This window comes from Cervus canadensis, chromosome X, assembly GCF_019320065.1.
Source record: "Cervus canadensis isolate Bull #8, Minnesota chromosome X, ASM1932006v1, whole genome shotgun sequence".
Taxonomy (NCBI): Eukaryota; Metazoa; Chordata; class Mammalia; order Artiodactyla; family Cervidae; genus Cervus; species Cervus canadensis.
The window spans coordinates 111274283-111290361 of NC_057419.1; the positions used below are offsets into that span (position 1 = coordinate 111274283).

The following is a 16079-nucleotide window of genomic DNA, read 5'->3' on the forward strand; positions in this document are numbered from 1 at the left end:
GTTGATTTTCACTGAGCATTGAGTTAAAGAAGCCAGAAAAATAAAAAAGTAAACCATTTATATGATTCCATTTATATTATGTACAAAAACCAGAAAAATAAATCCATGGTAATAAAAATCCAAACATGGTTGTATTGGTGGCTCAGACAGTAAAGAATCCACCTGCCATGCAGGAGACCTGGGTTTGATCCCTGGGCTGGGAAGATCCCCTGGAGGAGGACATGGTAACCCACTCCAGTATTCTTGCCTGGAGAATCCCCATGGACAGAAGAATCTGGCAGGTTACAGTCCATGGGGTCACAAAGAGCCAGACACCACTGAGCGACTAAGCACAGCACAGGAATTGAGTGGGAAGGGGAAGAAGGGTACTTTCTGAGGTGATGGGCATAGTCGGTGTTCTTCATCATGTAATAATTACACAGGTATTTGTAACTATCAAATTTAATCCAATGGTATGCTTAAAATATGTGCATTTACTATATGTGAATTTTACAATAACAGAAAAGGCCAAAGGTAAATAAGGGAAATTGTGATTGTTGGAGGCATGATTATTTTTATTTTCACACAGTGCTGAAGTTATAACCTAAGTATCCTTTGTCTTTACGATACTTACTGTGTCATTCCATATAGGCCTATCACACACACAAACACACACACACACAATGAAGAAAGCTATCAACTCCATATTTCGTGGGTTTGCTTCCAACCTTCATCTTAACAAAATTCTCATTTCACTAATACTGCCATTTCAAATGGTTTTTGTGGCGGAATATAACTGTATTTAAAAGTGATGCATAACAGTCTTTTTAGGTCCGGGATTATGGCATAATTGTATTTGTGTTGAGTGTAAACAACTAGTTGGGTTATATCAGGCATGTTACTTCACCTCCCTAAGCCTTGGTTTCCTCACTTGTAAAATGAAAAGGGTTGATTGCTAATATTCTATAGTATTTCTACAAAATAAATTAAATATTTGACTAGGAATTTAACAGGGGGGCACAAAGGAACACATACATTTGGGGCACTAGACTGTGGGAAGCCACTGAAGGCAGTTTTTGCCAACCCTAACTTGGAGGTGACTTGTAGAGAAAGAGGGAACAAAAATATGACATTGCCCTTGGACACCCCTTCTTGGACAAAAATATGACATTGCCCTTGGACAACCCCTTCATATGGGTTGCTAAAGAGATGAGGGAATTCAAGTGAACTACTATAAACTATCTCCTTTATTTTAACATCATCAATACTTGGATACTTAGGAGGAGATTCAAGTTGGACATTAACCAGACCCACTCATTTTCTGCAATGGTTTGAGGGTCACAGTAATAGAGATTCAGTTATTTTAAGCTATAACTGAGTTCTATGTTGTTACCACTATTTACTTCCCACATACACAAATACTTAAGAAGAACAAGCAAACCAGAAGTGAACAAGAATAATAAGCACATTTAAGTGAACAAGGAAGATAAGCACAATATCACCTCCACGTGATTGCCCTTAGTTTAATTCTTCTCCAGATAATGCGAAAGGACAAAGGAGGGGTACATGTTAGGTATGTGTGTGTATAGGGGCAGTTTAAGTAACAATGCCTGATGCTGCTTGAACTGATTTTTCTGAACTGTTTGCATTCATGTTTACCTTCAATTATGGTTTCTTTAGTGTTGGTCCTTTTTATAGCATTGTAGTATATGCTTTAGATTCAATTAAATTTCATAGAATGTATAAAATATTATTTAATCAATCCTACAATTTAATTCCTAATTAACAGTCTCTTCACAGCCTGTGATTTTCAGGTAATCAGTCTGTAATTCACCAAGAATCTTCACAGAGCCCGCAGCACTGGGCTGGCTCTTGAAGGTCCATAATCAAGGTTAATGAGGTCTCCATCCTTAAAGAACTCACAGCTTGAAGTAAAAGGTGGCTCTTTGTCTACATATATTTGGAGGAGAATTCTACTATCTAACCAGCACATAAAACATAATTTTGCACATGGACTTGGGAAAACTGGTTGCCGACACCAGCATTGGCATCTGCAAATCCTTTTTTTTGTTTGTCTTTGATATTTGGCTACTGCTAGGGACTACTGGCACTTGGGTTTACGGTGGGATAGGAAAGTGAAAAGCTAGGGAATGTGGCTTGAAATGTTGATCCTAAACACATCTGTCTATGACATCTAGATAGATTAATGAATGAAAAGTAGGTTTATTTGAATGATTTTGATAAGTGCTTTCAGTTGATCATGAAGACAAAATCAGATCAAACCAATTTCAGGGAAATAACCCACATGCTACATGGTTAGAAATGGCTACACAACTTAAACCAATATTAAAAGGATCCTCCAAGGAATTATGAGGAGGAAAAAGAAACTTAGTCCAGTTTATGGTGTAAAATGACATTTGCATTTCTAGTTTTCAAGATCTCAGGAAAATCAAAGCAGAAAGCTAGCTCCTTAGCTACATCAAGGGAAAGACTGAGGAAAAGTACGATCAAGGCAGAGCCATCTGTGGCAATTTAATGATGATTTCAGGCTTCTACTGAAAACACACTTAATAAGAAATTAAGAGCTAAAGGGAAGACAATTTCAAAGGGATTTGCACATTGAAGAAAATATCTGTGTATATAGATACAAGTAACTGTTGATTAGATTTTAATTATCTTGAAACAGGATGTCTTGGTGGAGTTGGGAAGACCTAACAAAACAAACTTCAATAAGGCCTTTGTTCTTATTTGGGGCAAATAAAAAAATCACTTCCCTACCTCTTATTTGATATCTCTGTCATATTAGGCAAAAATGAAGAGACTCAGCTGAAAAAAAGAAGAAGTTGTAGACATTTTAAACTCAGCTATACAAAATCATTTGCTGAAAGTGTTTTTAGTATATTAGTGTATGAATGGGAGGAGGCAATGGCACCCCACTCCAGTACTCTTGCCTGGAAAATCCCATGGATGAAGGAGCCTGGTAGGCTGCAGTCCATGGGGTCGCTAAGAGTCGGATACGACTGAGCGACTTCACTTTCATTTTTCACTTTCATGCATTGGAGAAGGAAATGGCAAGCCACTCCAGTGTTCTTGCCTGGGGAACCCCAGGGATGGGGGAGACTGATGGGCTGCCGTCTATGGGGTCCCACAGAGTCGGACACGACTGAAGTGACTTAGCAGCAGCAGCAGTGTATGAATGAAAATGCTGGTGTTCTCTGATTTTGAGAAGTTTGGCCCTAATACTTAGTGAGATGGGACTTGCCCTGAGTCAGATGCACACAATGCCCTACGGCCTGCGGAGAGTAGTCCGGAACTCTGGGAACTCTGTGATCAAGGTTATAGTCCTCTCCTACTTTTGGAAGTAGATAACTCCAAGAATGATACAAAATAGGACAGAGTGGCCTGGTAATTTCAGAGAATTCTCTTTTCTGTCGCCAATTGAAGTGAACAAAATAGTAACTCTATGAGTCAGAAATGAGATAGAACCTTTCCTTAGAACACAGAAAAATTAGTCAAAATAATTTCCCTGGGGAAAATCTTACTTCTGCTAGTAATATCAATAATACTGTGGTCAAGAAGCCTAACACTGAGCTGCTTATTTAATATACTCAACAAGTGATATATTACAATAAAACAAAAATTAATATTCTGATTCAGTTAGCAGCTATTCACTGGGGAACCTTTCAAATTTGATTGGTGCTGTCACCTTTCATTAATGATTTTACTAAGTACCCCAGGGGCATGGTTATGATTTTTTAAAATCAATGTCTACACTTTAGGTGCTTCCCAGGTGGTTCAGTGGTAAAGAATCTGCCTGTCAATATAGGAGACTTGAGCTTGATCCCTGGGTCGGGAAGATCCCCTGGAGAAGGGATTGGCTAACCACTCCAATACTCTTGCCTGGGAAATCCCATGGACAGAGGTGCTTGTTTGCAAATTCTAGTATGAGAGGGTAACAACTTGGATTCCTATGACCGGATCAGCCTCTTTTTTATGTCTGTGCCAAGTAGTAAGGGAGAAAGTGAATCCACATCCATCCAGTCATCCATGGGGTGACAATGGTGTAACAACTAGTGCTCTCACATTCCCTTAGAAATGGTTAAGTTAGAGGAATGAGGGGATGGTTAGTTAGCTCTTAGCTGTAAGAAGTTCTAGGCTAAATCCTTCTGCCTCTGTAGCATTTGGGTAGCCATAAATAAAGACTTTCTGATTATCAAGGGATGTTGGAGAAAAGCAGTCATTAAAATAAAAGGCAGACAGCATGAATACATGGGATCAGTCACTAAATCTACCTCTTCTCAAATATGTGCTGGACTGATGCTTAAAATGTCTGCTCTGATGCATGGCAGGGGGTTTGACTGCACCAGACTAATCCTTCAACTGAATGTCTTTTGGCACAGGAATCCCTTAGTGAATAAAATACAGTAAAGGTCCATGAGCAAGAGTGAACTGAAGGCCACAACATATGAAGAGTCCAAAAATGTTCAGAGTGTCCCTGCTTCACCCAAGTCTTGGTCATTTGATAAAATTCTGAAATTTATGGAACTTCTCACTAGCATCAGCATTGCTCAATGATTAAAGCCCCAGAGTGAAGTCAGCCAATTGGAATGATTTCTGTACATCACAGAGCTGTGGCACCCATCCTCATTTTAGGATCAGAGGTATTTCACAGGTTTAAAGTAGCAGATTAGCTTGTTTGGGGAAATAGTTGATGAAACTGCTCTTTGTTCAGCTGTAAAAAATAAAAAAAGGATAACAACAGCACCTACCTCACAAAGTTATGGCATTAAAGAAATTATTATACATGTAATGCTTAAAACAGTGCCTAGCATGAAGTAAGCATTGAAAAGGCATTATCATCACCATTGCTATTGAAAGTGAAAGTGAAAGTGAAGTCGCCCAGTCATGTCTGACTCTTTGCGACCGCATGGACTGTAGCCTAGTGGCTCCCCTGTCCATGGGATTTTCCAGGCAATACTACTGGAGTGGATTGCCATTTCTTTCTCCAGGGGATCTTCCCAACCCAGGGATCAAACCCAGGTCTCCCGCATTGTAGACAGACGCTTTACGATCTGAACCACCAGGGAAGTCTGAAAATTGCTATTAAGATTATTTAATAAGGCTTCCCAGGTTTCTCAGTGGTAAAAAATCTGCCTGCCAATACAGGAGATGCAGGAGACCGAGGTTTGATCCCTGAATCAGGAAGATCCCCTGGAGAAGGGAATAGCAACTCACTCCAGTATTGTTGCCTGGATAATCCCATGGACAGAGGAGCCTGGCAGGCTACAGTCTATGGGGTCACAAAGAGTCGAACACGACTGAGCACGTACACACACATACACACACACACACACACACAGCCCATTCACACTTATTTTAGTAACTGTGATTTTGACCAAAATCACTTGACAAAAAATAAATTGCGCAAGTTCTGAACCCATTTCCTTCAAAGAATTTGCAATTAACTTTTATGGTCTTGGGAATCCTGTAACCACCTTCATGAGTGAGCACAAGGTTGCTTGCTGGACCACGAGAGGTCACATGGAAGATGTCTTCAGTCATGTTTCCCAGAAGACAGATTCTGCGATGGAGACTTTCAAACAGAAAGTTTACTGGGGAGTGCTATTAGCAACAACTATGAGGCAGGATACATGTACGATTGATCATGGGAAAGTTAGGCTGCAGCACAGTTGGAACAGAGGTCTCAGCTGATCCCTTAGGGAGCTCTGAAGCTGAGATGGCTCTTCAAAGTTGATTCACATTAAGGCAAAGGGGCTGGGCACTTTGATGTCTGCATCAACCAGTCATTGGATGAGGGCTGCCCTCAAGGAGGGAGTGTGATCTAGGGCTCGGTAGCTGCTTTTGGCATTATGGAGGTAGAGGTTCACCAGCAAGTTGTCAGCAGACAACACTTCTAGTCACTGTGGGAAAAATGTCTTGGCCTTAAAGAGGGGGATCTGGGTTGCATGTCATAGTATTCACTACAGAGGATGCCTAGGATGCCATCCCAGGTCATCCAGGTCCCACTCAACCGACTACCTGACCCCAGACACATCAATGAACCCAGCAGAGACAAAGCAAACCAGCCAAGATCAAAAAAATATCCTAGAAGACTAACAGAATCTTAAAAGATAAGAAATAGTTATGTATTTAAGCCATTAAGTTTTGAGGTAGTTAATTATGTAGTGATTGATAACTGATACAGAATATTACATTATATTACACTATAACAGTAATCATTAAAGGCTGTGAGTGTAAGATTAAAAGAGCTTCCCTGGGGCTCAGACAGTAAAGAATCTGCCTGCAATGCAGGAGACTCAAGTTCAATCCCTGGATCCCCTGGAGAAGGAAATGGCAACCCACTCCAGTGTTCTTGCCTGGAGAATTCCATGGACAGAGGAGCCTGGCAGGCTACAGTCCATGGGGTCACAAAGAGTCGGACACGACTCTGAGTGACTAACAGACACATAAGATTAAAGTGGTTCTAGTTGTAATGTTAATAACAGGTTCTACATAGTCTTTGCCAAGGGCATTAAAATCAACGTACATTTGAGATTAAAGCAGCAACTCAGATGCTACTGGTAGAAGCTGGGCTGTCACTATGCAGTACACCTCCCATGCCAAGAGGATGCCAATTGCCAGCACACGAGGTCGGCACACAGGGCTCTTGAGAAGGAACCAGCATACACTTCCGGGAATCAGTGTTCAAAGCATTTCTGTCATTGGGACAATACAATGACAGGGAGTTGTCAAAAGTTTTTCCCAAGGTATTATTTGAGAAACTGGGAACTTACAAAGGGGAATCAATGCCATTCTATTTAGAAATTGATATTATATATATAATTGAGATATATCTTATAAAAATTACTTATTTTTTTCATTTATTTTTATTAGTTGGAGGCTAATTACTTTACAATATTGTAGTGGTTTTTGTCATGCATTGACATGAATCAGCCATGGATTTACATGTATTCCCCATCCCTATCCCCCCTCCCACCTCCCTCTCTACCCGACTGGGAAAAATTATTTATTGAACAAACATAACTAGAAATCCCTTGGAAAAGGGAAAGGCAACTCACTCCAGTATTCTTGCCTGGAGAATTCCATGGACAGAGGATCCTGGCGGGCTACAGTCCATGAGGTCACAAGAATTGGACACAACTGAATCGACTTAGCATGCATGCATGCATGCCTTGCTCAGTGATAGAAAAGCTCCAGTAACTATACATTAGTGTAAGTTTGGAGAAGAATGGCATCCAAATAAAAAACCAAAAAAGTAGATGAGAGAAATTCAAAAACAGTGAAGAGGACAAGGAAGATGGCAAATAAAATGAGAATTCTTAAAATGCTTGATAATAGTGAAACCAAGACTTCCGTGCCACCCCAGGTGGCACAGTGGGTAAAGAATCTGCCTACCAATGCAGGAGACTCGGGTTGGATCCCTGGGTTGTGAAGATCCCCTGGAGGAAGAAATGGCACTCCGCTCCAGTATTCTTGCCTGGTGGGCTACAGTCCCTGGGGGTCGCAAAGAGTCAGACACAACTGAGCGACTAACACATCCTCCACCCCACACACATAACTAGAAAGAAAAAGAATCATCTACCAACCCTACCCTTCTATCAAATCCACTGTTTTCATTTTCTCATGTTCCATTTCAGTCCTTATCCATATTCATATCATGATTAAATGGTTTTAAATATAAGGTAGATTGAATTTTGTATTAGAGTAGGACTTTTCAAAGAAAATGATCAGAACTAGGACTTTTTTTTTACACAAAGCCTAAAATCCTTGAAAGTCAAATTCGATTAAGAGCTCTAGACTGAAGGGCTTCAAAAATTTCTCACTGTCAAAGAGTGGTTACGCTTTAGAGACCTAGGAGAGGATTCATTTCAGAAAGGAAGAAATTGAACCTACAAAGAGTGGGATGTGAAAGGTAAAAAAAGGAAGGAGGGACTGGGAAATTAAAATTCAACAAAGCTCGGATTGTATAAACCAGAACATGGCAAACTATGGCCTTGGGCCAAAAGCAGCCCACTGCCTACTTTTGTACCTATAGTTTTATAGAACCACAGTTACTCTCATTCTTTTACCTACTGTCTGTGGCCACTTTCATACTATAGCAGAACTGAGCTGTGACAAGGACTGAAAATATTTACTATCTCATCTTTACAGAACATGCTTGCTAACATCAAATCAAAGACTAATTATGTTAGTGAGTGATTTTGCTACAAACAGTTATATTAATGATGAATTTTAGGGTGATGTGATTAAAAAGAGGGTGGGACTATAATACTAGAAAACAAAAACATGGAAGATAGGAGAGGTGATATTGGAGTAATTCTATCATCTTTGTATTGCTTGGAAAGAGTTAGGAATAATGTCAGGCATGTATGTTAAAAATATAAGGATAAGACTTTTCATATACAATACAGCATGCATAGATTTCATATTGAAAGTTTAAAATAATTTCAAGTGACCCTTTAGGTTGATGATATAATAATTTGTCTCCCTCCCACCCTGTTAGCAACCATCAGGAGTCACTTAGCTGGCAGGTAGAGCTGGTGGGTTGGCAACCACTTCCTCTGCAAGTGGCATGATTGTTCCCTAGTCAACCTCACATAATTCTAAGTGATAAAAACTTGTGTGGGTAAAAATAGCCCCCACAAGAAAGTCAACTGTTGGTGACACATGTAGAAAATTTCTCCAAAATTTATTATTCTTAGCCATAAAACAGGAGTTTAAGGGGGAAAATTGTCTGTAATCTTAATATTTGTGAATTTTGAAAACTTAAAAAGTATATGTCCTTTATAAATGCAAACAAACTGCTTTATGTAACTGCAAAAAGTTCTGTACCCAATTGATTCAACAATTTTTGCTTGTACAGAAATATACTAAAGCAAAAATTTTGTGAATCAGTATTTGAACATTGTTATATTTATTGAAAATTATTGTTGTTACATTTAAATCATTTAGCATAAAGTAGATAAAAGCTAGTTAACCAAGTCTTACATTTCCCAACCAGTGATTTTAAGCTTTTATAAACAACCTAGTGTCATAAATTGGAATTTAATCCAAGGGAAATATTTGAGGCACCTTAATATAATTTAACTTACAGAAATCATAATTGCATTGTGAATCATTCTGGAACTTCAGCTTTATATTTTTTTATACACAATAAAACTCAGTAAAATAAACTGTTAACCTTCATATAATAGATATTTCTGAGTCTTTTAATGTACATTGTTCATTATTTTGTCCACAGGATTTTTCTATTTTTTACATTAAGTCAGTTATATATCTTTCAGAAGGTTAAGGATTCTATATTTTTTGTTGTTGGTATAATAATCCATCTGATGCAGACATTTTTAGAACTTCACAATATATAGCTCCACTGAATGGTGAGCTCCTCCAGGGAAAGAAATATTTCTTATTCATCTTTTTACCCTCATGATCTGACACATTGTGGGCACTTATTAAATGTTTATTGAATGTATCAGCTGGCAACATCTCATAACCCTCAATTCTTTCAGAACAAATTGCGGTTCTCTTCACAGGGTCCATGTATCTTCCTAGTCCTACTCTATTGTAAATATTTATCTCTTCTCTCCATTTTTTCCACGTACATCTCAATTACAAATTTAAAAAAAATCATCTATGTGCTCCCAGTTGCTAGCACTGGTACCAGTTTCTGACACAGAGTAGATGCTTAGGAAAACATTTTTGAACCGAATGGATCTCTGGAAGTCTTCAAAATGGTGGGTTTCAAATGGAGAGAAGATGGAAGAATTCGTCCTTTGTGATATTATCCCTCCCCTTTGATTCTTCTCAATATACCATGGGCTCCTTGATAGTAGGGTATGAGGCCTTGCCCTCCCTTTCTCCCTGGACCCACTACCTATATGCTCAGACACTGAACTGAATTGAACTCCCACCTCTAATCTTAGGTTTGACTTCATCATAGATTAACCTAGCCCAAACATTACAGTCAAATAGCTTCCTGGCTTGATTCAATAAATGCAATCAAATTCAAATCTTGAATGTCTGTAATAAATCTTAGAGTTTAAAGTGCCAGATTAGACTATTTTGCCTTAATTAGTTTAGCTTTCTTTGATTTGAACATGGCCCATTAATTTAAATTAAATAAGCAATTCAAAGCCTGTGGACAATAAATTAGACAAATGTAAATGTCAGGAACTGCAATCCCCTGGCTATATTTTACAGACAGTAAATATGTAAGACATCAGAACCAAATATTCCTTTTGATGATGATAATCAGATGTTCTTGATTGAGACTAAAACTGAGCCTTATTGTTTGTTTCACCAGAAACAAAGTGTCTAGTATGGGATGGTAAAGAGATTCTTAAACCATTGTCACAGACTGTCTCTTGAAAAATAGCATAACATGCAAGCAATTTGGTCATAACTTCTAAAACTGTTCTTGAAATAGGGCAAGTTTCACACACAGAAATAAGAAAATTTGTTGCCGGGATGTTTCTAGTGTCTGTGGATTTAAAAAATAAGTCTCAGTTTTAGTCTCAAAAAAGCTAAAATAGTTCTTTTTGTTGGATTTACCGATCAGCTCTGTGAAACAACCTCTCAACTGATTCAAATAACTCAGGTTTTGCTGTTATTGTCCACTACATTGACCATTTATCCAAATCACTAGTTGTGGAGGTTTTCTGTAGAAGAGGTTAAGTTCTGGCAAACTCTAGTGGGTGGAGGAAAGCAATGTCGTTAGCTTTGTAATGAAATAATGCCATTTGCAGCTACGTGGATGGACCTAGAGATTATCATACTAAATGAAGTAGGTCAGACAAAGACAAATACCGTATGATATCACTTATATGTGGAATCTAAAATATGATACAAGTGAACTTATGCACAAAATAGAAATAGACCCACAGACATAGAAAACAAATTTATGATAACCAGAAGGGAAAGGGAGGAGGAAGAATAAATTAGGAATTTGGGATTAACATATACACACTACTCTATAGAAAATAGACAAACAACGAGGTCCTACTCTATAGCCCAGGGAACTATATTTAATATAATAACATATAATGGAAAATAATATGAAAATGAATATATATGTGTAATTAAATCACTTTGAGATACATCAGAAACTAACATGACATTGCAAATCAACTATACTTCAATTTAAAAAAATACCATTCAGGGTTAAGACAGCAAAATCTCATTGTTCAAAAGTTCAAGCTCATTTGAGGGCTTCCATGGGCAAGTACATATACAGGCTTTACTCTACTATATAGATAATTGTTGCCACTAGCTCTCTGGTTGTTGTAGAGATTCTTTTGCCTGGGCAGCAGGTGCTAACCTGCAATACAGCAACCCATGTTCAAAGGGTTCTAGTTTCAAAGGTAGGGGGAAAATGTAGCCACAGAGAAGTCAATTTATGCTGTGAGTCCCTGGCAATATTAACACTTAAAATAACAGCTCTCTTCCCATCTGTGAATATTTTTTTGCATAAGAATCCACTGTTGGTTTTTTCTTTCTTTCAAGAAATAACCTGTGTTGAGAAAGGCACTGTGTCCAAGTGACAAAAACAGTTTCTAGGATGCATGGTCATCATAATTAAATAGTACATCTTGGACTTACTAGTGCACTATCAACCACTTAAAGCTGAAAACTGTTAAAACCTACATCCAGGTGAGACAGATATGTCTATCACAAATATGTTATATTTGTGAAATGTGTCATGAGTCTTGCCACGACTCTAGTGCAATTACATTTTAAGCACCAACAACTCCATAGCTCTTTAGGGACTCAAAGGTTACTCCCTTAAACACTAAACACATCTGACAGAAATATTCATATGAACGCTTCCATAACTAAGAGCTAGCACTGACTGGAACATGAGGATCTTGGGCGACAGTGAGGACAAGAATACCTCAGTGAACATAGGATGGTTATTAGAAAACCAGGAGCTTGTATGAAAAGACAGATAGGAAGAAACAAGAAAAGTTAGGGGCTTTATCAGCCAGGGTCCAAGCAGGAAGCAGATGGCACACTCTTCTTGGATAATATGAGAAAGAATTAGTATAGGGACTATTTACAAAAGTGTGGGAGGGTTTAGGAAGAGCAACACAGAATTGTGAAATACCCCAGGGATAACAATAGAGGAGCTGTTACCAACCCTAGGTTTGAAGAGGTAAAGGACAGAATGATTATTGGTACCAAGAAAGCACACAGAAATAGCTCAGACATATTGTGGGTTTGAATCGAGACCACTGCAATAAAACAAATATCGCCATAATGTGAGTCATTAATTTTTTTGGTTTCCCAGTGCATGTAACAGTTTGGTTTATGCCATATTGTAGCGATAGCATTACGTCTTTACGTCTAAAAAAAAAAAAAAATAGTACATACCTGTGTTAGGAAGTCAGGCGTGAGCAACGAGAGGTAGCTTAGCTGAAAAAGATTCAAGCTGGTCTTTAAAACCCACCTCAGACACGCCCCAGTGTGGCCCAGGAAAGCTCACAGATATGCTACAAAATAACCACAAGAGACTTTCCCACGTTTCCAACGCCAGCGCATGCGCCCTAGGCACACAGTGGATACAAACTAACCGCAGGGGCTTCTCCAACTCCCACACACGTGCTCTTGAGGCACAGCTGTGTCCTCAAAGGGTTCATAAATACTCTATACGTATGTACGTCTGATTATAACAGACTGAATTCTGGGAAAGACATGTGCAATAGAGCCTGTTGTTATGTAACTTGCAACTGTCAATAAAAACTGTCAGTCCACGCCCACCTAGATGGATATGTAACAGCCTTGTCTTGAAAACCCCTGTACCTCATCATTCTGATGCTGGTACCAGTGCCACTTTTGGTCTGGCCCACTCTCCCTTGAGGTGTTCTTTCTGTTCTTTCCTTAATAAACTTGTTTTTGCCACAGGAAAGACCTCAGATTCTTCTTTGTGTCCTTACCAAGAGCCGAGGCCCACAAGGGAGGGTCCCCTTCGACCCTCTCTATATCTGCTAACACCTCAATTAAAAATACTTACTTGCTTAAAAAAATGTTAACCATCATCTGAGTCTTCAGAGGGTTGTAATCTTTGTAGTGGAAGAGGATCTTGCTTTGATATTGATGGCTGCTGACCAATCAGAGTGGTGGTTGCAGAAGTTTGGAGTGGCTGTGGCAATTTCTTAAAATAGGACAACAGTGAGGTTTGCTGTATTGATTGATTATTCCTTTCACAAAAGATTTCTCTGTAGTGTGCAACACTGTTTGATGGCATTTTACCCACAGTAGAACTTCTTTGAAAATCAGAGTCAATCCTCTCAAAACCTGCTGCTGCTTTATCAACTAAGTCTATGTAATATTTGAAATCCTTTGTTGTTATTCAACAAACTCTATAGCATCTTTATCAGGAGTAGTTACAACCTCAAGAAACCCCTTTCTTTGCTCATTCTTAAGAAGCAACTTCTCATCCTTTAAAGTTTTACCATGAGCTTGCAGCAATTCAGTCATATCTTCAGGCTCTACTTCTAATAGTTCTTTTGCTATTTCCATGGCATCTGCATGACTCCTTCCACTAAAGTCTTGAACCCCACAGAGTCATCCATGTGGGTTGGAATCAACTTCAAACTCAAACTCATGTGGGCAGGAGGAGAAGGGGGTGACAGAGGATGAGATGGTTGGATGTCATCATCGAATCAATGGACATGAGTTTGAGCAAGCTCCGGGAGATAGTGAAGGATGGGGAAGCCTGGTGTGCTGCAGTCTATGGGATCACAAAGAGTCGGACATGACTTAGCAACTGAACAATAACAACTCTAGCTATGAAAGTCTTACATGGCATCTTCTTCCAATAGAAGGCTGTTTCATTTCATTGAAAAAGTGTTGTTTAGTGTAGCCACCTTCGTTAGTTATTTTAACCAGATCTTCTGGATAACTTGCTGCAGCTTCTACATCAGCCCTTGCTGCTTCATCTTGTACTTTTACATTATGGAGAAAGCGTCTTTCCTTAAACCTCATAAACCAACCTCAGCTAGATTTAAGCTTTTCTTCTATAGCTTCCTCACCTCTCTCAGCCTTCATAGAATTGGAGAGAGTTAGGACCTTGTTTTGAATCAGGCTTTGGCTTAAGGGAATGTTGTGGCTGCTTTGATTTTCTCTCTAGATCAGTAAAACCTTCTTCACATCAGCAATAAGGCTGCTTCGCATTCTTATCCTTTGTGTGTTTACTGGAGTAGCACTTTTTTAATTTCCTTCAAGAACTTCTTTGCATTCACAATTTGGCTAACTATTTGGCACAGACACCAAACTTTCAGCCTCTTGGCTTCTGACGTGCCCTTCTCACTAAGCTTAATCATTTCTAGGTTTTTGATCTAAAGTGAGAGACATGTGACTCGAGTTCACCATCTTATATGAGCATAATTAGTGTACTCAAAACAATGACAAAAGTAACATCAAAGATCACTGATCACAGATCACCATAACAATGCTGTTGGAAAAAATGGTGATGACAGACTTGCTGGCTGCAGGGTTGCCTCACACCTTCACTTTGTAAAAAAATGTAGTATCTGCAAAGCACAATAAAGCAAAGCATGATAAAATGAGGTGTGCCTGTAGTAATATGGAGAGGGTCATGGCACAGGAGCTGTGACCTTTCATAGAGGGACATTGTCATCCCACTGTTGGCCAGTAGTGAGGAAAGCAGGGGAATACACTCCAATCTCACTTTCATTTTTTCTCCTACCTGTCATTGTCTCCCATTGGCCAAACCCAACAAGAAGTTGAAGGCAAGGGAGTTTATTGATGTAAGTCTACGTCAGTCAGTCCCCCAGGGTAATAAGCAAGGTAGAAAAAGAATACTAAATTTTCTACTATATGGCTTCATGGAAAAAAAAGTTACCTCATGCCTGCATGTCTCTCAAGGTGGATATGATTATAAATAGGTTTACTGTGAAGAAGTGAACAAACTTATTTTAATTAATTGATGTAATTGAAGAACAATATAAGTACAACTGCAATTTTATGGCATACTTTGCTCTGTACATTGGTTTTAGATTTTGATAAATAAAGTATGTGGCATAGCAGAAAACTTAGTATCAGAAGATCTGAGCTTTGGTTCTGACTCTGCAAACTGACCTTCTCTGTGACGTCTGATAAGGATTTTACTTCTCTGAGTTTAGTTTATATTGGGTTATCCAAAAAAGTTCATTCAGGTTTTTCCATAATATCTTACAGAAGAACCAACTCAATGTATGAATAAAATGGATAAGAATACTTGTTCTATTTGCCCATACCCCGAAGAGTAGTTGTATAGATCAGATGAAAATACACTTAAAAAAATGTATGAACCAGAATATCTCTTCTAACACAAGTATCTACTCTCCTAGCATTGCAAAATGGAGTTTAAAGATAAATGCTGGGCATGTAGAGAAAGAAGCTGACTTTTCGTTATTATTTTTTTTTTAATACTGACAGATCTATCTCCTTCCACTCAGACAGGACTCTGCCAGCTTCCCACCAGATCTAATTAGGTTTTAAATGAGATTCAGGGAGACATAATAGCTTATTCTGATTGTTCTTTTTATATCATACAGTCTCTAAATATTCATTGTACTCATATGATTAAGCTGTAAATCAGTGGGCTTTTTTGAATTTTTTATTTTGCTCCATATATTTGGCTCTTAACTTCATATCAGTTTTTACTCTTTTCACATTGCCTTTACTCAATTTGCTTTGTTTGAAAAGCTCCTAATCATATTTCAACACCCTAAGTAAATATCCCCTCTTCAGGAAAGCTCTTCCTTACTCCCATCTAAGTAGATATGTACCTTTTCTGTTTGGTATATATAGTACTTGGAACATATCTCTGTTCTCAGATGTATCATTTTCACTGTATTAGAATTATTTGCTCTTGTTTCTGTATTTCCCAGTAGACTGAGGGTCTTGAACATAGGGGCCATGCCCTATCTGGGGTTCTATTATATTTCCACCAACCAGCCTGACACTTCACATGGGCTCAGTTCATTGGAACTCAAGTTCTGGGGATAGGTCTAAATAAATTAATAAAGAAATGCAAAAGCCTAGTTTAAGCGAAGTATCAATTCTACTCCTCAAAT

At 38.6% G+C, this 16079-nt stretch overlaps 1 protein-coding gene across 1 annotated transcript in view; it reads right to left on the minus strand.

The window, feature by feature from the left end:
• LOC122435193 (putative MAGE domain-containing protein MAGEA13P) overlaps positions 1-12490 on the minus strand; it is a 71031-nt gene extending 58541 nt beyond the window's left edge. The window contains exon 1 of the mRNA XM_043459168.1: positions 12370-12490. The gene's annotated coding sequence lies outside the window, so the exon portion shown is untranslated. The remainder of the gene's footprint in view (positions 1-12369) is intronic.
• Positions 12491-16079: the final 3589 nt, after the last annotated feature.